The sequence below is a fragment of the Oryctolagus cuniculus genome, chromosome 2 (genome assembly GCF_964237555.1).
Source record: "Oryctolagus cuniculus chromosome 2, mOryCun1.1, whole genome shotgun sequence".
NCBI classification, from domain to species: domain Eukaryota; kingdom Metazoa; phylum Chordata; class Mammalia; order Lagomorpha; family Leporidae; genus Oryctolagus; species Oryctolagus cuniculus.
This window is the reverse complement of record NC_091433.1, coordinates 150871922-150896632: the sequence shown is the minus strand read 5'-3', so window position 1 is coordinate 150896632 and position 24711 is coordinate 150871922. Positions and strand designations below refer to the sequence as shown.

The 24711-nt window shown below is 37.2% G+C and overlaps 1 long non-coding RNA gene across 1 annotated transcript in view; it reads right to left on the bottom strand.

The window, feature by feature from the left end:
• LOC138848711 (uncharacterized) overlaps positions 1-10367 on the bottom strand; it is a 144184-nt gene extending 133817 nt beyond the window's left edge. Inside the window, exons 1-2 of the long non-coding RNA XR_011386806.1 lie at positions 9485-10367; positions 3169-3293 (exon numbers count right to left, since the gene is read on the bottom strand). This is a non-coding gene — a long non-coding RNA (uncharacterized lncRNA). The remainder of the gene's footprint in view (positions 1-3168; positions 3294-9484) is intronic.
• Between the last annotated feature and the right edge of the window lie 14344 nt (positions 10368-24711).

Sequence of the window (24711 nt, the reverse complement as noted above, 5' to 3'; positions counted from 1 at the left end):
CAAAATCTGGCTCCCATCTTTGGAGATATAGGTAATGGCCCGACTATGCCCTACAACACCAGGACTATAACTATAAGTACTAATTTCCTCAAACTCACCTGATGGGACCTAAGAAAGAACCCTCTTACATGCCACCTCTCTGGACCCAAACCTGACAGTGCAAAATCTCCTGCATATCTTGTATTCAGCCTGTTGGATTGGAGAAAGGTTTAATTCACATCTCCTAGTCTAGGGAACAGGATTATTGGAGTTACAAGCCCCAGCACCAGTTGCACTGTCCCAGCAGGACCTGAGGAAGGACCCATCCACATCACACAGTCAGAGAGCCACAGTTAGTGGTACCACAAGCCCCAGCTTCACTTGGGCTTCCACTGGGCAAGACAGAAGCTCAGCTCCATTTGTTTCCCTCAACACCAAGAACAAGCAACTGGCTACCACAGTCTTTAGCGTAACCAACACTGATCTCTCTGGGAACTGAAAATGCACACCCTAGGAAGCCCATATGCACCTCAAAGTAACATGCCTAACCCTACAAAGGTAGCAGATGAGACAACTGTGCCATTTAAAGAAACAGCTGGCATCAAATAAAGCAAAAAGAAACCACTCAGTGGTTGCACTCCTAGGCTCTCCTAGCATCAAAGCCAAAAAAAAGTGATAATCTGCAATTCATATTACTCATGAATTCTTCCAAAAAAACCTACTCAGTAAAGAATGAGGGATCAAACTATGCAGACATTAATGTTAGGGACACAGGAAACATGAAGAAGCAAAGTAGCACAAAACTTCCAAAATAACACAATAGCTTTCCAGAATAAGAATCTGATCTGAAGTAAATCTATGAAATGGCAGAAATAATTCTAAACAATGATTGTAAGGAAACTCAATTTGATGCAATGGAATATAGAGAGCATGGAGAAACAAAGAACTCAATTGGTGAAATGAATGAAAAATTCACTAAGGAGATGGAAATCATTAACAAGAACCAAACAGAAATTTTAGGGATGAAAACTTAAGTTAGTGAAATGAAAATATTTTGAGAGTTTCAATAGCAGAATTACTGATCTTGAGGACAAGACTTCTGAAATAACCCAATCAGATAAAAGTAAACAAAAATTATTTAAAATAATGAAGAAAGTCTACATGAAATATTGTATAACATGAAATGACAAAACATTCATTTTATAGGGATTCCTGAAGGAGAAGAGAAGGAAAAAGGCTTTGAGAACCAGGTAGATAAAATAATAGTTGAAAAATTACCTGGTCTCAAAAGCGACATGGACATCCAGATACAGGGATATCAAAGGACTCCAAGAAGATTCAACCAACAAAGATTTTTATCCAAAGTATATTGTAGTTAAATTATGAAGTTAAGGAGAAGGAGATAATACTAAAAACAATATGAGAAAAGCATCAAGACACACATAAAGGAAAACCAATCAGACTAACAGCTTAGCAGAAACCTTACTAGCTAGAATAGAGTGGGATGATATATTCAAGTCTTAAAAGAAAAAAAAAAATTTCCATCAAGGAAAAGCCTAGGACCTGACGGATTTACTACTGAATTCTACAAAACATTTAAAAAGGAACTAACTCCAATATTTTTCAAATTATTTCAAAATATTTAACATGATGTAATTTTATATATTATCCATGAACTAGCTGTATGTTGAGGTTATTTGTAGGAATTATCAAAACATAGCTAAGAATATAGGAAAATCTGACTATTTAGCATAAAGTAATATATCGAAGCTATTAACACTTTTATTGTAATTCTTGTATTTTAACAAAAATAACTTTGAAAACATTTTTGAATCACTCATTCAGACTGGTCACTTCCTTATGACATTATCATGAGTTATTTTATGTTTGAGTTGCATCTTTCTGTAGTCATTTTCCATAGTTATTAAGGCTGTATTTATACATTCTGCATAATTTTCAAGTGGCAGAGTATTTAGCAGTAAGTTGGAAATATTAATATCTAAAGAAGGCATTTGTAGTAGCAATTAAAACTTTTTAAAAATTATTTATTTGTATATTTATTTATGTATTTGATAGAGTTAGAGAGAGAGAGAGAGAGAGAGAGATCTTCCATATGCTGCTTCACTTCCCAGATGGCTACAACAAGCAGAGTTGGGCCAGGCAGAAGCCAATAGCTTCATCCAAGTCTTCCCTGTGGGTGCCAGGGATGCAAGCACTTGGGCCATCCTCTACTGGTTTTCCCAGCTATTAACAGGAAGCTGGATTGGAAGAGGAGTAGCTGGGACATGAAGCAGCACCATATGGGATTCTGGCAACATAGACCACAAATATACCCACTATGCCACAATGTCGGCCCCAAAGTTAAACATTTTTGAAACAATCAGGTCAGAAATAAGAGTGCCTGGTTTCAAGTCCCAGCTCCCCTCCAGACTCTAGTTTCCTACTAATACACACCAAGGGAAGTATCCAATAATTACTCAAGTAACTACATCCCTGCCACCCTCACAGGAGACCTGGCTTGAGTTCTCGGCTCCTGGGTTCAGCGTGGCCAAGCCCCAGTTGTTGGAGTATTTGAGAAATGAACCAGCTTGTTAGAGCTCTCTGTCTTTCTTAGTCTTTCTCTCTATATCTGAAATAAAATAAAATAAATAATATATGTGTGTGTGTGTGTGTGTGTGTGTCTGTGTGAATGTGCATTTATACATAACATTCCTATATTCATTATGTATGTGTGTATGTTTGTGTATGTATTTGGGGTCAAAATAGCTCTTAGGTTATGGCAATAAATATTTCTTTGGTTGCCAAAGAGATACCTTACTGAATATCATCTTTTAAAGTAGTTGCAAAAGCTTCCTTACTGTCTATAGAATTCAATTTAAGGGTTTAGGTTTCAAGAAACCTTTCTATTTATCTCCAATTTCCCATGACATGACAATCATCCATCTTTCATCTACCAATCTATACACTTAAAGATGAAGTTTTAAAATATTATCTACCTTGATAATCGAGGATGGCATAGGAGTATCAAGAACTTCAATGCATGATTGTACACTCTGTATTATATGTGAAATAATTATATAAAGCTCAATCTGGCATTAACATGTAAACAAAAACTATCTGTCCAATAAGTGGATGCATTATACTCAGATATGTTTAGGTCTTTTCTAAGGCAGAATTTGTATCACTCACAATCTGCTGTTTTTCCTTCCAAGCTATTTCCTACAGCTTCTTCTGACCAGAAATATCAAACATCACTGCAATGTTGCTGTAGAAGTAGAATCCTCTCCATTCTTCCAGAACATTCTTCTTTCTTACTAGAGAATAATAATTAGTCATTGTTTTATTCTAATGTTCTGCCTTACATAGTTTAGATACTATCACTCAAACAAGAACTTCAGGTGACATGGAGCACAATTACTTTTCTTCTGACCAATCCAGATGTTTCTAAATACAATTTTCTCCAGTGAAAGAAGTAGGGAATAGAACTCCTGTGAACACCTTAAAGCATCATAGACTTACGTGTTCACACAGAGAATTATCAACCAAGGTTAAATATAACATGACGTAATTTATTTGAATATGATTTGGGTCCATTATTCCATTCACATATATGTAGGAACTGAAAAGCTAGAATCAGTTATGGCATTATGGATTGTAAGGACTGAAAACAATACCAAGTTCCCAAAACCAAATGAAAACATCCTGTAAGCAGCAAGCAAATGATTCCTTCCTGTTGTCTACATTAAGATGCATTCTTCAGGGATAAAAGTTTCTCAGATAGTACAGAATATATTGTGAAAACAATTACATTTACATGCTGATAATTAGAAAATGGTTGGTACACTCCTGGAAAGTATTAAGATGCTTATACAGAAACTGATAACTTGATAATTTTATTTTTAATTTTAAAAGTTTAGACTGTATAGTTTTATGGATACATAAAGTCTTCAGATAATTAGTACAAAGGTTCATTTTAAAAAGTTAGAAAATGGTGCTTGGAAAAGGGAGGTTCATCTTTGAATGTATAGCTAGTCAGTGGTATACATACTCAGCTAAAATCTACATTTTAATCAGTGCTCCTATTATAACATGAAAATCTATATTGTATAGGAAAGAAATATTTGGTGAAATGTATCATTTATCTTGAAATGAAAAAACTGAAAGAAATTTGAAAAGAGCTTCAAGATAGCTAGACAAAGAACTTTTGCGTGTAATTAGGTTTCTGGATTCATGGTAGGTTGCTGCTTCTCTGTAAATTCCTGTATTTCCCCAGAGTCAGAGTTTAAAATACCATCCTAACTTTAGCACATCGAATGCTCATTTTAAAAAAATTGTAACTTAATATCTCATATGCAAGATTTACTACAAAAGCAACAATGGCCGATATATTTTGAATGCCTTCTATGTCAGAAAGAATGACATGTAAGATGCAATTGTTTCTTTTAATTATCTCAACCATTTAGGTAGATAATTTTTCTAATTTATCAAGAGAATGAAGACTTGGCGAGGAGGAGAAAATTCCCAAGGTCAATTCTCCATTTTTTTAGTGGATTAATGTAAAATGGAGCCAGGATTTTCCTGGCTTCAGAGCTTTAATTTTTAGATTTAACTGCACTATGGCATACACAGTCCCTATTTGCATTCAGTAATTGCAATCATTCTTTTCTCCCCATATAAGAATATATGCCTTTGTCTTCATTTTTTTAAAGATTTATTTTTATTTATTTGAAAGACAGTGTTACAGAGAGACATAGAGACAGAGAGAGAGGGTCTTTCCATCCACTGATTCACTTCCCAAATGGCACAAAAGCCAGAGCTGAGCCAATCTGAAGTCAGGAGCCAAGAGCTTCTTCCAGGTCTCCCACATGGGTGGTGGCCCAGCGTCTGGGCCATCCTCTACTGCTTTCCCAGAGAATAGCAGAGAGCTGAATCGATAGAGGAGCAGCACGACTAGAACCGGCACCCATATGGGATGCCAGTGCTTCAGGCCAGGGCTTTGACCTCCTGTGCCACAGCGCCAGCCCCTTGTCATCAGGTTTTCAATGTCTGTTATGCTAAATCTGGTCTTGCTTCCTTGTGATATTAATTCATTTTTATCATTGCACTCCACTAATCCTAAGTGTCCAACTATTCTCGGAACTATTCAAACAACCTAGTCTAGTCTGTCAAAGTCTCAGGGTCTTCTTATGTATTACATTGATAGATACCAGATGTTATCACTCAGAATAGAAGTCAACAAACTACAGCTTATATGCCAAATCCAAGCCACTCTTTGTTTTGATCAATAAAGTTTTATAAAACAACACAGTCACAGCCAACATATATCTCTCGTATATTATTCTTACAGCTAAATCATTCTAGTTGTGTCGTTGTGATAGAGATCATGTGGGATGTAAGGCTTAAAATATTTACTATCAAAGCCTTCAGAGGAAGGAAAAAAAAACAGTTGCCAAAAGTCTCATCTGAAATCTGATAGCTATTTCCCAGCTATTTGTTACTGTCAGTAAGGATGAAAGTACAGAAACGAAGTGTAAACATTTTGGAAACTTGTGTTGTAATTTGACAGGTTAATAGCTTGTCTTTGAATCTAATAACAACAGAAAAATCATGTTCCTTTGTACTTCTTTTAAGATTTTTTATTATACTGGTGGTACGTTTATTGTACTTACAGTCCTTAAAGACTGAAATGAAGAAAAATAAAGTACTTTTCTTTCATCATACAATGCGGGAAGCTCTAGATTGACTCCTTTCTCTAGCTAGTGACCTGGACTTATGAAGTAAATATTTTTTAAAATTTTCCTTGAACATTTTATTTAATACATTTCCAGTTTACTCCATTTTTTTCAAGGAATAAACCCTGGTATAGAAAGAGGAAATTGGTGGATCAGGTTAGTGAGTATGAGGTAGTTACAAAGATCTATTACTATTGTTAAGGCAGACATCAGCATATGTGTGTAAGACAGGCTGAAAAAAATGAGAAGTTTCACAGGAAATAACTTATGTATAATGGAATGAGGAAACAAGTCCTGAAAGCAGGACTCAGCTCTGGTCCTTCTGCCTTGGTCCAAGGTGTCCTTGCCCATCCTCTTTCTAAAAGAATTCAATCCATTGAAGGAGTGATACAGCTGGACCAACAAGGTTATAATCACTGGATGAAAGGAGTCTTTGGCTTCTCCAATAGATACAACCCTAATAGTCAGTACCTTCTGTGGGGGAGGGGGTTGTTTAGGGGAACCCCACATCCAAAAAACCCTCACCCAGACTTCCTCAGAAGAGGGAGAGAGGAGAAGAAACAGGGAATAAGGGACCCATACTCATGTCTATAAAAATCCCAGTGTGAATGTATACTGAGCTCTCAATCCTTTACTGAGATGCCCGCCTGGTCCATCAGGTGTAGGCACTTCTGTGTCTTTCCTTATTTTCAGTAACATTCTTTGTTTTTGTCTCTCCTTTCTGCTTGTTCATCAGCCACATACTTCTTCATCAGTACAACAATTTCCCAGGGTTCAAATCAGTGGTAACATCTGGGTCCTGTGCCAGGATCCTTCCAAGAGAACTGAATCTTAAGAAAATTACCCAATAGAATGTTAAAATGACTTAACTCTAAACTGAATCTTTGAGCTTGGGACTTCCAGCTGGATCCCTGGAACCTCTCAAATAATGAGGCTCAATCACAGGTTGTGGAAATGGTACTAAACTAATGCTGTGATTGCAATTTGCAGGTCCACGACTTTTCTTTTCTTTCCAATTGGCTTCAAAACTTGTTGACTCCACTCCTTTGTCTCTCAGTCCTGGGCAGTGCCATTACCTCTGACAGGATTCTCCCTGGCAATGAATCCTCTCTCTCTCTAAAACTTAGATATAAATTAACAATCTCCAGCAGGCAACTTATATATGCTACACTGGGCCCTGGCCCCCAGTCACTCATGAGAACTGTCTTGCAGCTCTCTGAGGATGTGCTTGTCTGAGACAATCTTAATCACTTGACTCTTGACCAGGTGTTGATGGCCTAAGGTGTTTGTTGGGTGGGGGAAAAAACAAAAACAAAAACAAAAAATAGGCTCAAATTCAATTTAAAATCTTTAAAATCTAGAGATGTTTTTGGCAAATAACAATCTCATGTGTAAAAGTGCCAGAGTTGGGGCCAGTGGCATGGCACAGTAGGTAAATCATCCACCTGTTGTGCCAGCATCCCATATGGGTGCTGGTTCTAGGCCCAACTGCTCCTCTTCCAATCCAGGTCTCTGCTGTGGCCTTGAAAAGCAGTAGAAGATGGCCCAAGTGCTTGGGCCCCTGCACCCATGTGGGAGATCAGGAAGAAACACCTGCTTCCTGGCTTCAGATCGGCGCAGCTCGGGCCATTGTGGCCATTTGGGGAGTGAACCAATGGAAGGAAGACCTTTCTCTCTGTCTCTCTGTCTGTCTGTAACTCTACCTCTCAAATAAATAGATAAAATCTTAAAAAAAAAAAAATAAGTGCCAGAGGCCAGAGTCATGTTTCTCCTGCTAATATATTTTGCTATAACTGGACATTGGGTTTAATGGGATTTTTTTTAAAAGAAGATCACTATCTTGAAAAATTGCTTTGTAGCTTGCCAAACTTGTTTTATTACTGGATTCAAGAGGTCTAACCATACAACAATGGGTGGTGGGAGCTCTATCTTTATTTTTTTTATTTTATTTTATTTATTTTAATTTTTTTATTTTTTTACGATGTATTTTCCAAAATAAAAAAAAAACTATAAAAAAAGAATGAAACCTATAGTTTAAACCTATGAAAAAATACAGCAGCACTGTATTCTCTATTAATAAAGAACAAATGGCCACTTAGTAGACCTGAGTTATATCATTCTTTTTCATCTAGAATTATTCTCTTCAAAAAACAGTAGTAAAATTCCACATAAATGTGATTTTCACCTAAAGAGTAATCCAGATAAATGTATGATATAATATTTCATTGTCTTAAGTCACCTAAGTGTAATTGGTAAGTGTAAGTTGAGTAAAAGTAAATGAGATACATGTCTCTAAATGCAAACTTAAGAACTCTTAGCATCTTAAATTCTATGAAAAATACAATTTGGGTTTGTTAACAAGTAGGTTGTCATAAATTGTCATAAATGACAAAGTATGTTATGGAAACTCTAATCTGGTCTCCACTCTGTTATCGTTCTGAACTATGGGATGATTTCATGTGCTAATGCTTATGTTCAAAGTTTTTATTTCCCATTTTGGTAAGTGACCAAAGAGACACAATTTTTGTACTCTATTGAGGTAATATCTTGTGTTCTCTACTGTCTTTAAGTTCTGATTTAAAGAAAAGAACTGTTTTAAGCCAAGGTTGTTTTGAACATGTACTTATTTTGAATATCTAAGTGATTGCTTTATAACTATCAATAAATCTGATCTATATCTGGTTAAATCACCACGACTAAATGGATACATATTATTTCATAATGTTGAGGAATTTCATTTTGCTCAGATATTTTAAACTTTCTTGGCATCTTTGACAGGCTTTCTAAAAATCAAAGTTCTAAATTATTTAGAATTTGATACCTACAGTTGGGCCGCTGGAATATGAAAGAATATATCTCTCATTTTGTAGAGATAGTAACTAATTAGACTATTTGGATTTTATTAAAGGTATGTGAAATGATGTAAACTTTAAGTTATTATGATATAAACATGTTATTGATGCAAATGTCCTAGAAACTATGTAAAATTTATAAAATCCTGATAAAGTCCAGACAGCAGGATAATGGTTCTTGATCTCTTTATTCTATGATGTATTGAACTGCTATGAATAAAACATTCATATGTTGATGTCATGTGCATATCCTTTTAATCAAGGTTTATCTTTGCTTTTATAACGACCTAAAAAGTAAGAATTTTATGAATCTTAGGGGAGGAGCTCAAATTTTTTTATTGTTGTCATTACTGGATTTTGATTTTTTGGGGAAATTGCATGTTAAAGGAGTTAGAATTATCTACCTAACATGTTTGAGTGATCACTGTAATTTTTTTTTGACGGGTAGAGTAGACAGAGACAGGGAGACAGAGAGAAAGGTCTTCCTTCTGTTGGTTCACTCCCCAAATGGCCGCAAAGGTCGGCGCTGCGCTGATCCAAAAAGCCAGGAGCCAGGTGTTTCTTCCTGATCTCCTGTGCGGGTGCAGGGACCCAAGCACTTGGGCCATCCTCCACTGTCCTCCCAGGCCACAGCAGAGAGCTGGACTGAGAGCTGGAAGAGGAACAACTGGGACTAGAACCCAGTGTCCTTATGGGATGCCGGTGCTGCAGGCAGAAGATTAACCAAGTTAGCCACGGTGCCAGCCCCAATCACTGTAATTTTGATTAGCTCTCCTCCACAGCTTTGGATAAAATATTCAAGTTAAATAGATTACCCTTGCAATGATCTAAGGTCTTATTTTGATAGCTTTTTGAGTTAGTTTAGATTGTGTAAATTACATTGTTCATCATAAAATGATATCAAATTTATGTTGTACTTACAGAAAGGTCCGATGTTTTAATGTGCCAGGGTCAGTCACTGCCAAAGAAGAAGAAAAAAAAAGCCAGAAAGTAACCAGGCTTGGCCAGGCCAAAATATGGATCAAACAGAGGTCCAGCCAACAGGAAAGGAAAGTTCCAGAAGAGACTTAGTGATGACTAAAACAAGCTATGCAGTGAATATTAGATAGCACGATTCCAGGAACCCACAAAAGTTCCAGTACAGCTAACAGATATTAGTTAAGCCTGGCAAACCAGTCCCATAACCCACTACAATGAACACTATCTTAAATCCAAAGGCCCAAAAAGTGTAACTACATAATAAGCACAAGGTAAGTCAGAAAGCCCAGAAAGACAGGCTAAGCATGCAGGGAGGCCTGACATGTTGCCTCATTTCTCCTGTATCCACTTCCTAATGAGAAACTGACTATTCTGAGGGACTCACCATATAAAACACCATATAACACGGTACCGCTGTCACAAGGCACGCCCCCTCGGATCCCTAGAGAAGGCTTTCCTCACCGAAGGTGGGCCACACCCCCACCCCAACTGCCACCGCCGCCGGGCCGGCAGGAGGCAAACCGAGGGAGCACCACCCGAGACCGACCCATCGGGCGAGGGGATCTGCGGTGTAGGGAAGAAACGGCACCTCGAGCATAGGCGGCCAGGGCCAGGGCAGGCTGGGCGCATTACCAATGCCGTTCGCCACAGGCCTTCCAGGACCACACCGCGATGGCTCTACACACCCGCACACACACCACCCCAGCCCGGGGGTGGCAGGCGCGCAGGCATGCGCCCGCCAAGCCGATACCCAACACACGTGGGGACGGCAGGACACCGGCAGCCTCCCTCCAGTGAGGCGAAGCACGCACGGGTCTCCCCTTCTCTTGCCGCCTTCTCTTACCGACCAGCGCCCAAATAGCACCTGTTTTGGATGTGGGAAGCCGGGGAATTGAGGATTCCGCCGTCGTGACAGAAGTCAGCTTCTGAAAAACCCTGTCAGCTCTGCCAAGAGCTGGGCCACTAGAAGCAGACCTGTTGGCCTTCCCTAAGCTGAAAAAGTCCTTCACTCTGCCCAGCTTCTAAAGTAACCATTGCTGTTAGGGGGAAGGCTTGGGGTTAGGGACATTACAGGCAGTGAGAAGACACTGCACAACCAGCTTTTACTATGCCCTTATTATCCATTATAATAGTGCGAGAAAATATTATCATTATTTTAATGTAACCTAAAGTGTAATCACATTAGCTTATTAGGCAACCAGTAGTAATAATAAGCAATGCTAAGTGTCTTTGTCTTTATATATGTATTATGTTAGATGTTGAGCTAAGTAATCCAGTAACTACATTAAGTTGTTTACACTCCCCCTTCCCTCTACCTGGCCAAATGTGACCCAACACTGACCCAGGTCCAGGAATGTAAAAGGGAGGTATAAAGCTTGAGATAACAACCAGCCCCTACCCAGGAGTCTGTGACAGGTGTCTAGGGACTTATCAGAAGTGTCAACTTGATCTATAGCATTCCCCTAGAGCCTGCTTGCACATGATAATAAATGCTCTGTAAGAATTGGGCTCGGGGCTTCTTTGGGGCTTTTCCTCTCCTGGAGGCACTAAGAGGCCCGGGTTCGAACTCGTAATGAAAACGACCCTGCTAATTGGCTTCAACTTCGGTCTCTGGTGGTGTGATTTTCGGGGGACCACGGACTGCGGGCATAACAGCAGAATCTGTATTTTCATTTTAGAGACACCACCTGTTCTATTCTAACCTCTTTTTCAGTCCAGCTCTCCTCCCGATCTAGCCAGGTAATTGGAGTCAACAGGGTGTCTTTCCTAAGGAGATTCACACCTCCCTTATACTGTCTCTGACAGTTCTTCATGAAAAGAAATAGATATATCTGGGCCTCAGGTATACCTGGTCAGGCCTTAATGCCCACCTGATTATTATCAAGACCCCCCTTGCAGTTTGAATTTGCCTTTAAAATCCTTTAATAAACAGGACATGAGACATACTCATAAAATACCTCCATGCTCATGTGTCAGCTTGAAGAAGATACAGAAATTATGATGTGCATATATGTGCCCCCATAGATTATGGGTTACTTCCTTGGGGGGTATTAAGTCAACTAGGTAGATATTAGCCTATGTGTGTTAAGTGAGGCTGAAGAAAATGAGAAGTTTTAAAGAAAATAAGTTTATGTACAATGGAATGAGGAAATCAATCCTGAAAGCAGGATCCATCCTGGTCCTCCTGCCTTGGTCCAAGGTGTCCTTGCCTGTCCTTTTACTGAATTGAGGGAGTGATGCTTCCGTTCCAACAACTAACTAGACTGAAGGAATCATTTGTTTCTCCAAAAGATAAGAACCTTGATGGCCAGTGTTGTCTGGTGGAGTTTGTTTAGGGGAAATCCATACTCAATTATCCCCAACCCAGACTTTCCCAGATGAGGGAGAAGGGGAGAAGAAATGGGCAGGGAGGTGGACCCATACTCATGTCCATAAAAACCCCAGCCTGAATGTAGACTGAGCTCTCAGTCCCTTACTAAGACGCCTGCCTGGTCTTTCAGGTGTAGGAATTTCTGTCTCTTCACTTTTTTTCAATAAAATTCTTTATTAATCTGCTTCTCTTTGGTTCATTCATCAGCCACACATTTCATCATCAATAGAACAATTTCTATTGAGTTCCTTGAGTTCGAAGCATTAATTACTTTATCAGGTCTAGGTTAAGTAATGTAAAGAAGAAAATATGATTCTAAGACTTTTGATATGATATTAATTGCTCATGAATGTCTTTTTTGTAGCTACTCAGAAAAATTAAATTTTGTTGTCATATAAATAGGTAACCTAAGTATAGGGTGGTGTTTAGAATGACTTCAAATTTCTTCCATTTCTCCTTCCACTAAATTACACCCACTGCAATTATATTTTGTGTTGGGAGCAAAACAATAGCATTCCAAGTAAGTATTTGCTCTGCTTTATCTTCTACAAGCTTTTCAAAAGAATACAACTTATTAACAAGTAATTAACTAAGTACAACTTGTAAACGCTTCCTTGACAGCAGCATTGCCAAGTGGGTTCTGGCCTCCTAGGATGACAATCTTCCTACCTAATTTTATATTCCAGCCCAAGCACTTAGAACAATGTTTAACACTCACATATGAGTGAGATGAGCACAACTGTTCAATTTGTAGTGAGACAGATCTCACACTGCATCATGTTTTAGTGTTTACTAAATGCTGTATGCATTGCCTCTTTGATTCCAGGATCTTAAATCCCCTCTCACAGAAAGAAGCAAGAGCAATAATTGCATGTTGAGAATCTTACCACAAGCGAAAGACCAAGGACTTAACTCTGTATTAATCTAAACTAAATCTCCTGATGTTTTATAAGTATTAGTGTACTTTACTCTTTAGTCTAATAGCCTACCTTGGCCTTCACATAAATCCTACCTTGCTTTGTTTACCTCAAGTTGTCTTAAGGAATCTGGTATTAAACTTCTCAGTTACAAGCATGGTAAAAATCCAAACTCTTTCAAATCTTCACCGTGCATGAATTTTTATTAATTTGGAAACTACCACCTAAGCATGCTGGGTTATATTAGGCTCTGAAGTATAAAGAGGAGAGAATTCAAATGCATGAGGAAAACTGAGCTTCTGCTGAAAATGTTGTAAGTAATTGGCATACCTTAGACAGTGTTACTTTCCAGGTTTATTTCAATATAGCCCAACAATTCCAGAATAATTACATTAACATAAAATGAAGCATCCTAAAATTATAGCAAAATAATTTGACACTAGGCAGTTGGTTATAACTCTATAGAAAATGCAATTGCCCCAGAGAAAACTTTTGATATGGAAAATAGCTCAGATTTATCCCAATGCCTTTCACAATTAGCTCTTTTACTAAATGGGCCTATTAATCTCAATATTTCCAGGATAATTGTTCGTGGCTCAGTGATAAATAGCAATGCACCATCTGCACATAAAATCTCTTTCATCCTTTTGCTCTTGTTATTGTTGCATCTTGATGCTAATGCTGTTCTTAAGGCCACATATTTATTGGTAAAGAACTAGATACATATGTCTTACTGAGTTTTGTGCAAATTTATAGTATCAAATGCACACTTTATTTTCACTTTTCATATGCACTTACCTTCTAATAAAATTAAGAAATGTTAAGTTTCTTTGTAAGTAATCTACCTCAAGTAGTAACCCTAGTCCTCCTTGAACTGGGGTTTAGACATAGTATAGATGGTATGGATCATAAAATGAATTGAGTGGTAGAATTTTTAAGATGATAAATTATGTAGTAGACTCAAGATTTGAATCAAGATTCAATCAAAAGTCATGATTGTGAAATGTGTGACACTGACAGGTAAGCAAAAGAAAATTTATATATGTGCTAAACTGTTGTGAAATTCCACCCAAATAACCATAGTATATTCATGACCACTAAGTACTTGCTTATCATTATAACAGGACAATATATTTTATGCCAAATTTTCTTAAAATTGAGCTCAAATATGTTTTTATAATAATGCATGTCTTCCTATGTGGCAATGAAGTTCAACACACAGTTTAAGTAGCATCATTTATTGTAATAAATCTTATATACTTTTGCTAAAATAGCTTAATTTGTACTATATAGAAAATTTGAAGATATATTGATTTGTTTTATATGTTTTAATATGTATTGACTTATTTTCTGTTTAAAATATGCTATTCCATCAGTTTATAAAGTGATAATAATAATAAAATAATATTTCTCTTTATATTTGCAAATCTTCATTTCTTTCTTTGGACATTTACAAAGTGGAAACAGCTTAACCATCTTATCATAAGCTTTCTTTTCAGATAACACTCATGTTTTAATAATTTGTTTTAAAAATTTCCTGAGTATACATTTATCTTGATAAGTAGATTAACTTCTTTCTAAAATTTCCCCAAGACAGAGTGAGGTAGGAAGTGAAACCTCTGTTTTATGTATGAGAAAGACAGACCAAAAAACTTAAACCAACACCCCAATAAAAACATACAGTGAATAATAAAGCAGGAATTGGGAAATTTATCTTCTAAAATGAAACTTAAGGTTATTTTAATCCCTTCCAATTGCCTCAAAGAAATGTTATAAACTTGTTTAAATATTTTTTACAAAAAATGGCAGAGAAAAATTAAGAGTGAATACTTAAGTCTTATAATATGCATGAGGTAGAAAAGGGAAATGATACTTACTGAGAACCTTTATGTTCAGGTACTTTATATTCATTTTTTTTCTAAATGCAGTCTATAAAAAACAGTGCATTATGTACAAAGAATTTTTTGAAAATCTTTCAAAAATCACACAATTATGAATGAGATATGGAACCCCAGGTTTTCAATTTTTACTAGAATTCTGTATTCTCAAATTTCAGTGGGCAGCAGTGATAACTATAGATTAAGTATACTGCGATTGATCATAGATATAAGAATAAATGCAAAATATGTGATATGGGAAATGGAAGTATACTGTTGCAAAGTCCTAAGCTTATATGTAGAATAGTGTAATATTTCTTTAAAATGTAATTTGTACATGAATGATAGCAAACAGAAACACTAGAGCAACAATATAAAGCAGATTTTAAACCAATAAAAGCAATAAAAATACATCATTAAAATATTTAATTAATCAATGAAAAGTCAGAAGAAGTAAAAATTGGAAGAGCAGATGAAATACTTGAAAAACAAATAGCAAGCTTCTGGCTTAAAATCCAACAATATCAATAATTACATTAAATGAAAAAAAATCCCTGTGCCTTCAATAAGAAATATATTTTAAATACAAAAATAGAAGAGAGTGTTGTGGTACTGCAGAAGCTGCTACTTGGGCTGACTGCCTCCTACAATTGGAGTACCTCAGATCAAATCCCACCTCCACTTCTAATTCAGCTTCCTGATAATATTCCTGGAAGGCAGCAGATTAAAGCCCAAGTACTTGGGTTCCTGCCAACCAACCAGCAGACCCAGATGGAGCTCCTGGCTCCTGGCTTCTATTTGGTCCCAACCTGTTGTGGGCATTTGAGGGGTGAACTAGTGGATGGAATCTCTGTCTCTGTTTCTCCTCTTTCTGACACTCTGCCTATCAAATAAATATTTTCTTTTTTAAAATTTATTTATTTATTTGAAAGGCAGAGTTACAGAGAGGCAGTAGTAAAGAGAGAGAGAGGTTTTCCATCCACTGGTTGACTTTTGTCTTTGTTCTCATTCTGCTCTCCATGTTCATCATATTTTACGTTTCTCATCTGATTTTTGTCACTAATATTTTCCCTTTCCTATACATACTAAATATTCCCAATGACACATACCTCTATCAGTTTCAAAATCATGCTAATAAATTACACATTCTGATCCATCCCAATATCTGCACCAATTTCCCAACAATTCTTGTGTAGATACACCATAGTTCTCACGTTCCCTTCATAGCAGCAAGAATAACTCCAGTCTCCGAAGTGCTGCCTATTGCCAGGAGATATCCTAAGCAGTTTAAAATCCATCATCTCACATAATCTTCATAACTCCCCTGTAATTTAGCCAACGTTATTCCATTCGTTGTTATATTCACAGTATGGGAACTTAGTTACAGAGCAGAGGCATGTTGGAGCCAGGATTCTGAAATCTATCTTTTTACTCCAGACCCTTTTTTCCTGACAATGTTTCCCTGCATATGGAAGTTTTGCTCTTCCCATTTTTATGCTGCCCTGTTTTGATGGTCTGGAATTCCCTGCTCATAGAATTTCTTGTATGCCCTGCTCTTCAGCTATTTATAAGAGATCTATCAGCATCAAAGCTCAATTCAAATGCCACTTGCAACTTGATGCCCTGAGCTGTAATTAAATTCTTGTTCTACAGTTTCATATCTCTTCACACCTCTCATACAGGAATCTTTGAGTTCTTTTCTGTGCTATTGTTAGGTACATGTAAGCCTGCTTTCATAATGCCAAGAATATTTATATTCCCATTAATGTCTGACTTCCAAAAACATCCATTAAAATCCCTAAAATGATTATATTAAGAATCTGAACAAGAAATGTAAAAGAAAAATAACTCAAACATCTCAAAGATATTATCTGTTTCTTTTGTTTGAAAAAAATCAAAGACACATATAATGAAATGCCAGAACTTAAGGAGTATAGCAAAAGGGGATTGTCCAACTTCACTTCTAATAGCTTTAGCTGGAATCCCAGGGAGGCAAAGGCAATTTGCAAGTTAAAGCACTAATAAACCCAAACCAACTTTTTAATCACTTTTGCAGAGCTGATAAGCTGAGGGTTCACATGAGTGCACTGGCTATTTCCTGGCACCAGGCAACAGGCTGCCTCCTGTCACTCTATCCACCAGCTTGTCTCCTCCTGCTTAAATAAGCTAGTAAAAGGAAAGTAGGTTTATGCAAGTAGGAAGGAAGGGATAAGAGGTAGAAAAAAATAAAGGAGAGAAAAAGATTTGGAATACCTTCAGCCCTCTGTATCCATGGGTTCTATATGAGTGTGTCCTTTATCTTCAAATTCAATCCTGTGGGTAGAAAACACTTGGAAAAATACAGCTATACTGAACATGTGAAGTTTTTTTTTTTTCTTGTAATCATTCCCTAGCAAAACAGAATAACACCACAGCATTTCCATTATACTAGGTATTAAAAGTAATTGAGATGTGATTTAAAGTATATTAGAGATTATATGTAAATGTAATCCCATTTTATTATATAAGGGACTTGAGCACTTGCATAAATTTTGGCATCTCTTTGTGTTAGAGGGAGCAGGGGATGAGAGTCCTGCAGATACTGAAAGATGACTGAGCAAAAAAACGATTTAAGAATGGAAAAGTTAATTTATATTTCTCAAAATATTTTTTCTCAACTTTCTTTTTATGTGCATGTTAAATTTCAGTAAATCATAGTGTATTAGTCCATTTGGGCTTCTGTAACAGAACACAAGAGACTAGATGGCTTATAAACAACAGAAATTTATTTTTCACAGTTCTGGCAACTGGGAAGTCCAAGATCAAGTTTGTGGCATATTTGGTGTCTGGTGAGGGCTGACTTTCAGGAACATGGAGGGAATTGTCTCATTGTGACATCACATTCTGGAAGTCCAAATGGTTTATTTGGAATTCTTGTTATAAGATCACAAATTCCTCTCATAATTATTCTATCCCCATGACTTACACCAAAGGCCTGGCTATCATACTGGAGACTAACATATATATTAGGGAAACACAAACATAAAGTCTGTAGCACACAAAATGTTACAAGTGATGGTGTTTATTAGAATGTATGCAACCTAGTCTCTCTGCGTGTGTGAACTGTATGAAAACTGTTTTCCAAGGTACATTGCATGAGGACAGGCATTTGGCAATGGCAGCTGAAATGCCCATGAGAGTATTTCAGGCATGGAAAGCCAAGACACTCTGGGGAAAAAAAAAAACCTAAATGAAAGATCTCCACGAGTGAGATCCCAGTGGAAAGAATGGGTCATCAAAGAAGGAGGTACCTTTCTCTGAAGGGAGGAGAGAACTTCCACTTTGACCATGGCCTTGTCTAAAAATGATCAGAGTCAGTGAACTCAGGGGGCTTCCATAGCCTTGGCAGCTCATGACAAGAGCCTAGGGTGATTACTGAGGCCATAAACAAGAGTGTCAATTTGTTAAGTCAACAACAGGAGTCACTGTGCACTTACTCCTCATGTAGGATCTTTGTCCTTAGTGTGCTGTACATTGAGATTTAGTGCTATAACTAGTACTCAAACAGTATTGTTCACTTTATGTTTCTGTGTGGGAGCAAACTGTTGAAATCTTTACTTAATGTATGCTAAACTGATCTTCTATATATAAAGAGAATCGAAAATGAATCTTGATGTGAATGGAAGGAGAGAGGGAGTGGATAAAGGGAGGGTTGTGGGTTGGAGTGACGTTATGGGGGGGAAGCCATTGTAATCCATAAGCTGTACTTTGGAAATTTATATTCATTAAATAAAAGTTAAAAAAAAAAAAGATTTCAATCCCTAATCAGTGTGCCCAGGTTTGAGTCCCTGGTGCACTACCAATTCCAGCTTACTGCTAATGCACACCCTGGAAGGCAAAAGGAAATGGCTCAAGTAGTTGTATTCCTCTTACCTGAGTGGGATATATTCTTTAAAAATTGTATGAAGAACTAATTGCATGGAATACGAATTGAAGAAGAAATATTATTTCTACAAAGATTTCAGAATACAAGGCACTTGCACTGAAAGCTTCAGTCTTGTCTACCACCGACAGTTTCGGCATCCATCAAGCAGAAAGCTTGCTCTCACATTTCAGTCAGAAGTTGTAAGCTAAAGGCAGTGAGACATCTATGGCACTGGTTATTCTCTTCTATAAACCACAGATCCTCTTCATTTAGAGTGTGGGCAAGATTGGCCTTTTTTTCCCCCTTGGTAAGTGGTGTGGATTGTCTGACAGGGCTGGCTTGATCTTCAATTACATTTCATCCTTTCATAAAATTACTTATCTATTTGTAAACTAGTGATTTCTTTGAGCCATTATTCCTATTAACTATTTTTTAAGTTTTTAGCAGGATCAATATAATTCTTAGCATTTTTAGAATATAATGATATTCCTTTTCTCCCTCCCTCCCCTGCTGTCTCTCCCACCCTCTTCTACTTTTCCATTCTTCTCACCTTCACTTTGGTGATAACATATTTTCAACTTACATTACAGTTAAGGGTTTAACACTACAGTAAATAAGTTTCAACAAGTAAAAAGCAAAATGATCCTAGTTTAGTAGAAATATAGGCAAAGGTTATAAACAATAATCAAATGCAAAAATCACCATTTCACCCATATACTGTAAATTTCAAAGTAATCACAAACCATTAAATCTATAGTAGTGGATTCAATAGATTAGGGTGTAAGCACACTAAATTCAGCTGCTCTGGGACAGGAAAAGAATGAAGGAAGCACCATGTTTCCAGGTTGTGACAGAAATTTTTGGCAAAGAACTGAAAAAATAATAAAGACTCCATGGGAAAAGGGAAGGGGAGAGACACGGCTGCAGGCAGCCACGTGGCACAGCCAGCTGCCGGCTGTTAAGTTCCTATCAAACCATGCACAAAAAGGTAGGAAGAAACAGCCACAGGCCGCACTGCTCACAGTTCTACCTGAAAGGAAATTCCACAGTCACCCACTGACTTTTACTTCAGCCCAGGGAGCTGCACTGGGGTCTGAGCAACTGCCAGGCTTACAGGCAGGAAGCCGCCTTGCTCCCTTCCCCTCCACACACTTGCACAGTGCCATAATCAGCAGCAAAGTCTGGGTTAACAGTTTATGTCTTCTGTTCTAATTCTACCAGGATCGGAATCAGCAGCAAGAGGAGACACCATCTTCTTATAGAGATATGAGAAGAGACAGTGGCATCCCGTATCACTGGTGATATTGCCTGAAAGAGAACTTTGAGGACCACAGGGACTTTGAGTCTGGCCTGGAGTGTTAGTAGGGGACAGAGTGCGCACCTAAACTCAAGAAATGAGAGCACATTGCCCGCTTCCCATCCCCACACCCAACAAGTGCTCCCAGAGAATAGCAGGGAGGAAGCATCTTTTTACAAGGTGGGTATAGTTTAACGCAGTTCACGTGAATATGGCTAGGGGAGTTTATCTGAGGGATAAATCTGTGGTCCCCATGGATGCTGGCTCTGGTCTGGAGGGCTAAAGAGGGTGTGATGCCCACTTAAGCATGTGAGTTGCTCCCCTGCCCTCTATAGCCCTGGCATTCGCCCTCAAACTGCCAACGTGGAAAGTGACAGGAGCTCGCTCTGGGAAAGGTTTGACTCTCTCCATGGATGGGACAGCCTTGCAGTGCTGAGAGTGGATCTCCTGCTCCCTTGGACTGTGGGAGTCCTGTCTGCTATGACTGTGGCAATTCTGTAACTGCATGATAGGGCATGAGAGATAGCTAGATCTCTGGACAATCTCTGTGTCTGGCTTCACAGGCTCAGAAATCCCTGAGTGCCTGAGGTGGGTCATGGCAGAGGGTTCTGGACTCACACAAAGGAATGCACAGATCTTTTGTGTGGCTTTTGTGAATTCATGTGTGGAGTGTGCATTGATGACCTCAGCAGAGAAGTGATCACTCTATAATGTGATCATACCCTCTCCACTGCGGAGAGTAGAAAAGATGTACCATACTCAATACGGGTGTCATCTTGCACCACAACTGAGCACTGACCAGAGATCCCTGACCCTACCCAGCACATGCCACTGAATATGGCTCACCGAAAGGAAAAAAAACAAAAAAACAAAAACACTTCATTATTAAATTGTGAAGGTGAAGAGATTGATGAAGTGCCTGAAAAGGAATTCAAAAATATGAACAGAAGATTACTTAAAAGTGATGAGAAGCAAAGTCATGACTTAAAGAAATCTATGTTCCTAAATATGTATATATGAAATAAATGAAACTTGTATAACAAATAAAATTTTAAAAAGAAGAATAAATAAAAAAAGAAATGCATACATGTCATGGAAGAAAAACTTTCCCATGAGCTGGAGATATCGAGGAAAAATAAAAGTGAAATATTAGAAATGAAGAATTCAATATGTCAAAAATCCAGTGGAAAGACTGACAGCAACTAGGTGAGGTAGAAGAAAGAATATCAGTGCTAGAATAAAAATAGTTGGAAATCAGACTAATGAAAAACTAAAAATAATGTTACAGATTTGTGGGATAATACTGAATGATGAAACATATGTTTTTTAGGAGTGTTTGAAGGTGTGGAAAGAAAGAATGGATTAGAAGGCCTATTCACTGAAATAATAACAGAAAATTTTCATAAGTTGGAGAAAGAAAGAGATATCCAAGTACAAGAAGCACATAAAACTCCTAATAGACCTGACCAAAAAACTCTTCACCAAACACATTGTAGTCAAACTTCCAACAGTAGAACATAAAGGCAAGATTCTAAAATGTGTTTGAGAGAAATGCCAGATTATCTTCAGAGGATCTACAATTAGACTCACAGCTGATTTCTTATCATAAACCCTAAAGGGTAGTGGAGAATGGAGAGACACATTCCAAGTCCTAAAAGACATAAACTGTTAACCCAGAATACTACATCCTACAAAGCTCTCAGTTATGAATGAAGGTGAAATAAAGACCTTCCAAAACAAACAGAAATTGAACGAATTTATCACCACTTGTGCAAACTTACAAATGATGCCTAAATATGTTCTACACACAGAAACACAGAAAGATTGTCATCATTATGAAATAATCTGAAGGCAGAAAATCACCTAGTAAAAATACAAAGGAAATCCAAAGCAGGAACTAGGAATATTTATGGAAAATGGAAAGGTCAAGTCGTTATTTATCAATAATAAGATTGAATGTAAATTGTCTATGGGCTGGTGCTGTGGCGCAGCAGGTTAATGCCCTGGCCTGAAGCACCAGCATCCCATATGGGCGCCGGTTTGAGACCCAGTTACTCCACTTCCAGTCCAGCTCTCTGCTATGGCCTGGAAAAACAGTAGATGATGGCCTGGTTCCTTGGGCCCCTGCACCCATGTGGGAGACCCAGAAGAAGTTCCTGGCTCCTGGCTTCTGATTGGCACAGCTCCAGCTATTGTGGCCAATTGGGGAGTGAACCAGTGAATGGAAGACCTCTCTCTCTCTCTTTCTCTCTTTCTCTGTCTCTCCTCCTTTCCTCCCCCTGTGTAACTCTGACTTTCAAATGGATAAATAAATCTAAAAAATAAAGTAAATGGTCTAAATTCTCCAATTAAAAGGTACAAGCTGGCTATTTTCTGCCTGCAGGAAACACACCTCAGCAACAAGGTTACCCACAGACTGAAAATGAAATAATGAAAAAAACACTTCATGCTAATGGCAAATTAAAAAGAGCAGGAGTTTCCACCCTAATACCAAACAAAATAGACTTTTACACTTTTAACACTACAATTGTTAAAAGAGACAAAGAAGGGAATTATGTAATGATTAAGGGATCAATTCAACAGGATCATGTGACTATAATAAGTGTACATTCATCCAATGCCAGAGTGCCTGGCTATATAAAGAAAATGTTAATGACTCTAAAGGGAGACCTAGACTCCAATACAATAACAATGGGGACTTAAACACCCCTAGGTCATCAATGGGCATATCAACTAGACAAAAATTCAACAAAGAAACAACAGAGCTAACCTACTCTATGGACCAAATGGACCTAATTGATATCTACAGAACATTCTATCCCACATCTTCAGAATACATATTTTTCCATCAGTGCATGGGACTTTCTCTCGGATAGAACATATGCTAGGCCATAAAGAAAGATTCAAGAAATTTAAAAAATAGAAATCACACTATGTATCTTTACTGACCATATTGGAATGAAACTGAAAATTAGCAAGTTAACAATTTGTCCCTATATCAAGAAATTGAAAAAGCATTAAATAAATAATCTAACAATGCATCTCAAAGGCCTAGGTAATCAGGAACAAACCAAACTCCAAATTAGTATAAGGAAAGAAATAGTTAAATTAGAGAAGAAATAAACAAAATTGAGACCAAAAATGATAAAATATCACTGAAATTAAGAGTTGGATTTTGAAATAATGAAAAAAAAATCATATAACATTGACCCAACTAATGAAAAGAAAACAGTGGGCAAGGGGGACAAAATTCACATTAATAAAATCAGAGAAGAAAAATAAGATGTTATAAAAGACATCACAGAAATAAAAAGAATCATCAGGAATTACTACAAACAGCTCTGTGCCAACAATTTGGAATATCTAGCAAAAAACTGGACAGATTTCTGGACATATGTAATCTACCAAAATTGAGTCATGAAGACATAAATAACCTCAATAGACAAATAACCAAAATGGATATGAACCAGTTATAAAGACTCTCCCAACAAAGAAATACCCAGGACTAGATGGTTACAGTCCTGAATTCTACCACACTTTTTAAAGAAATTAATTCTAACTCTTGTCAAACTATTCAAAATAGCTGAAATGGAGAAAATCCTCCCAATAATTTCCCATGAGGCCAGCCTCACCTTAATGCTAAAAGTAGGAAAAGATACAACAAAGAAAGAGAAGTATAGACCATTATCACTGATGAACAAAGATGAAAAAATCTTCAACATAATAGTAGCTAATTGAAACCAACAACACATCAGAAGTCATTCACTTTGATCAAGTAGGATTTATCCCTAATATGCAGAGATGTTTCAACATACACAAAGCAATAAATGTGATATATCACATGAACAAACTGAAGAAAAAAACCATATGATTATTTTAAAAGATGTATGGAAAGCAATGATAAAATACAACATCCTTTTATGATAAGATCCTTAAGCAAACTGGGCATAGAAGGAATATTCCTTTACAAAATCAATGCAATTTATGATAAACCTATAACCAGCATGATATTGAATGTGGACAAGTTGGAAGCATTTCTACTAAGATCCAGAACCAGAAAAGTACGTCCACCTTCACCAATGCTATTCAATAAAGTTCTGAAAGTTTTAGCCAGAGACATTAAGAAAAAGAAATCAAAGGGATACAAATTTGAAAGGAGGAAGTCATATTATCTCAGTTTGCAGATGACATGATCATAAATATAGGAAAGCAAAAAGACTCCATTTTGTGACTTTGAAACTCATAAGAGTTTGGTGAAGCTGCATGATATAAAATCAACACACAAAAATCAATAGGCTTTGTATACACAGAAAATGCCATGAGTATCAAAGAATTTGTCAGAACAGTACTAAAAACCTTGGGATAAATTTAACCATTGGGGTGAAAGACCTCTACAATGAAAGTTAAGAAAACATTAAATAAAGAAATAAAAGACACAAATAAATGGAAGAATGTTTTATGTTTGTTGATTGGAAGAATTAATATTATTGGAATGTCGAAACTACACAAAGTCATTTACAGATTCAGTGTGATGCCAATCAAAATACCAAAGATATTTTTCTCAGGTCTAGGAAAACATGATGGTAAAATTCATATGGAAACACAAGAGATTCTGAATAGCTAAAGCAATCTTAAACAACAAAAACAAAACTGGAGGCAAATAGTACAATATTATAATACATATTACAGTGCAGTTATGATCAAAACAGGCTGGTTCTTCCCAAAAATAAATGTTTAGGCCAATTGAACAGAATAAAAAAACCCAGAAGTAAATCCAGGCATCTACAACAAATGAATCTTTGAT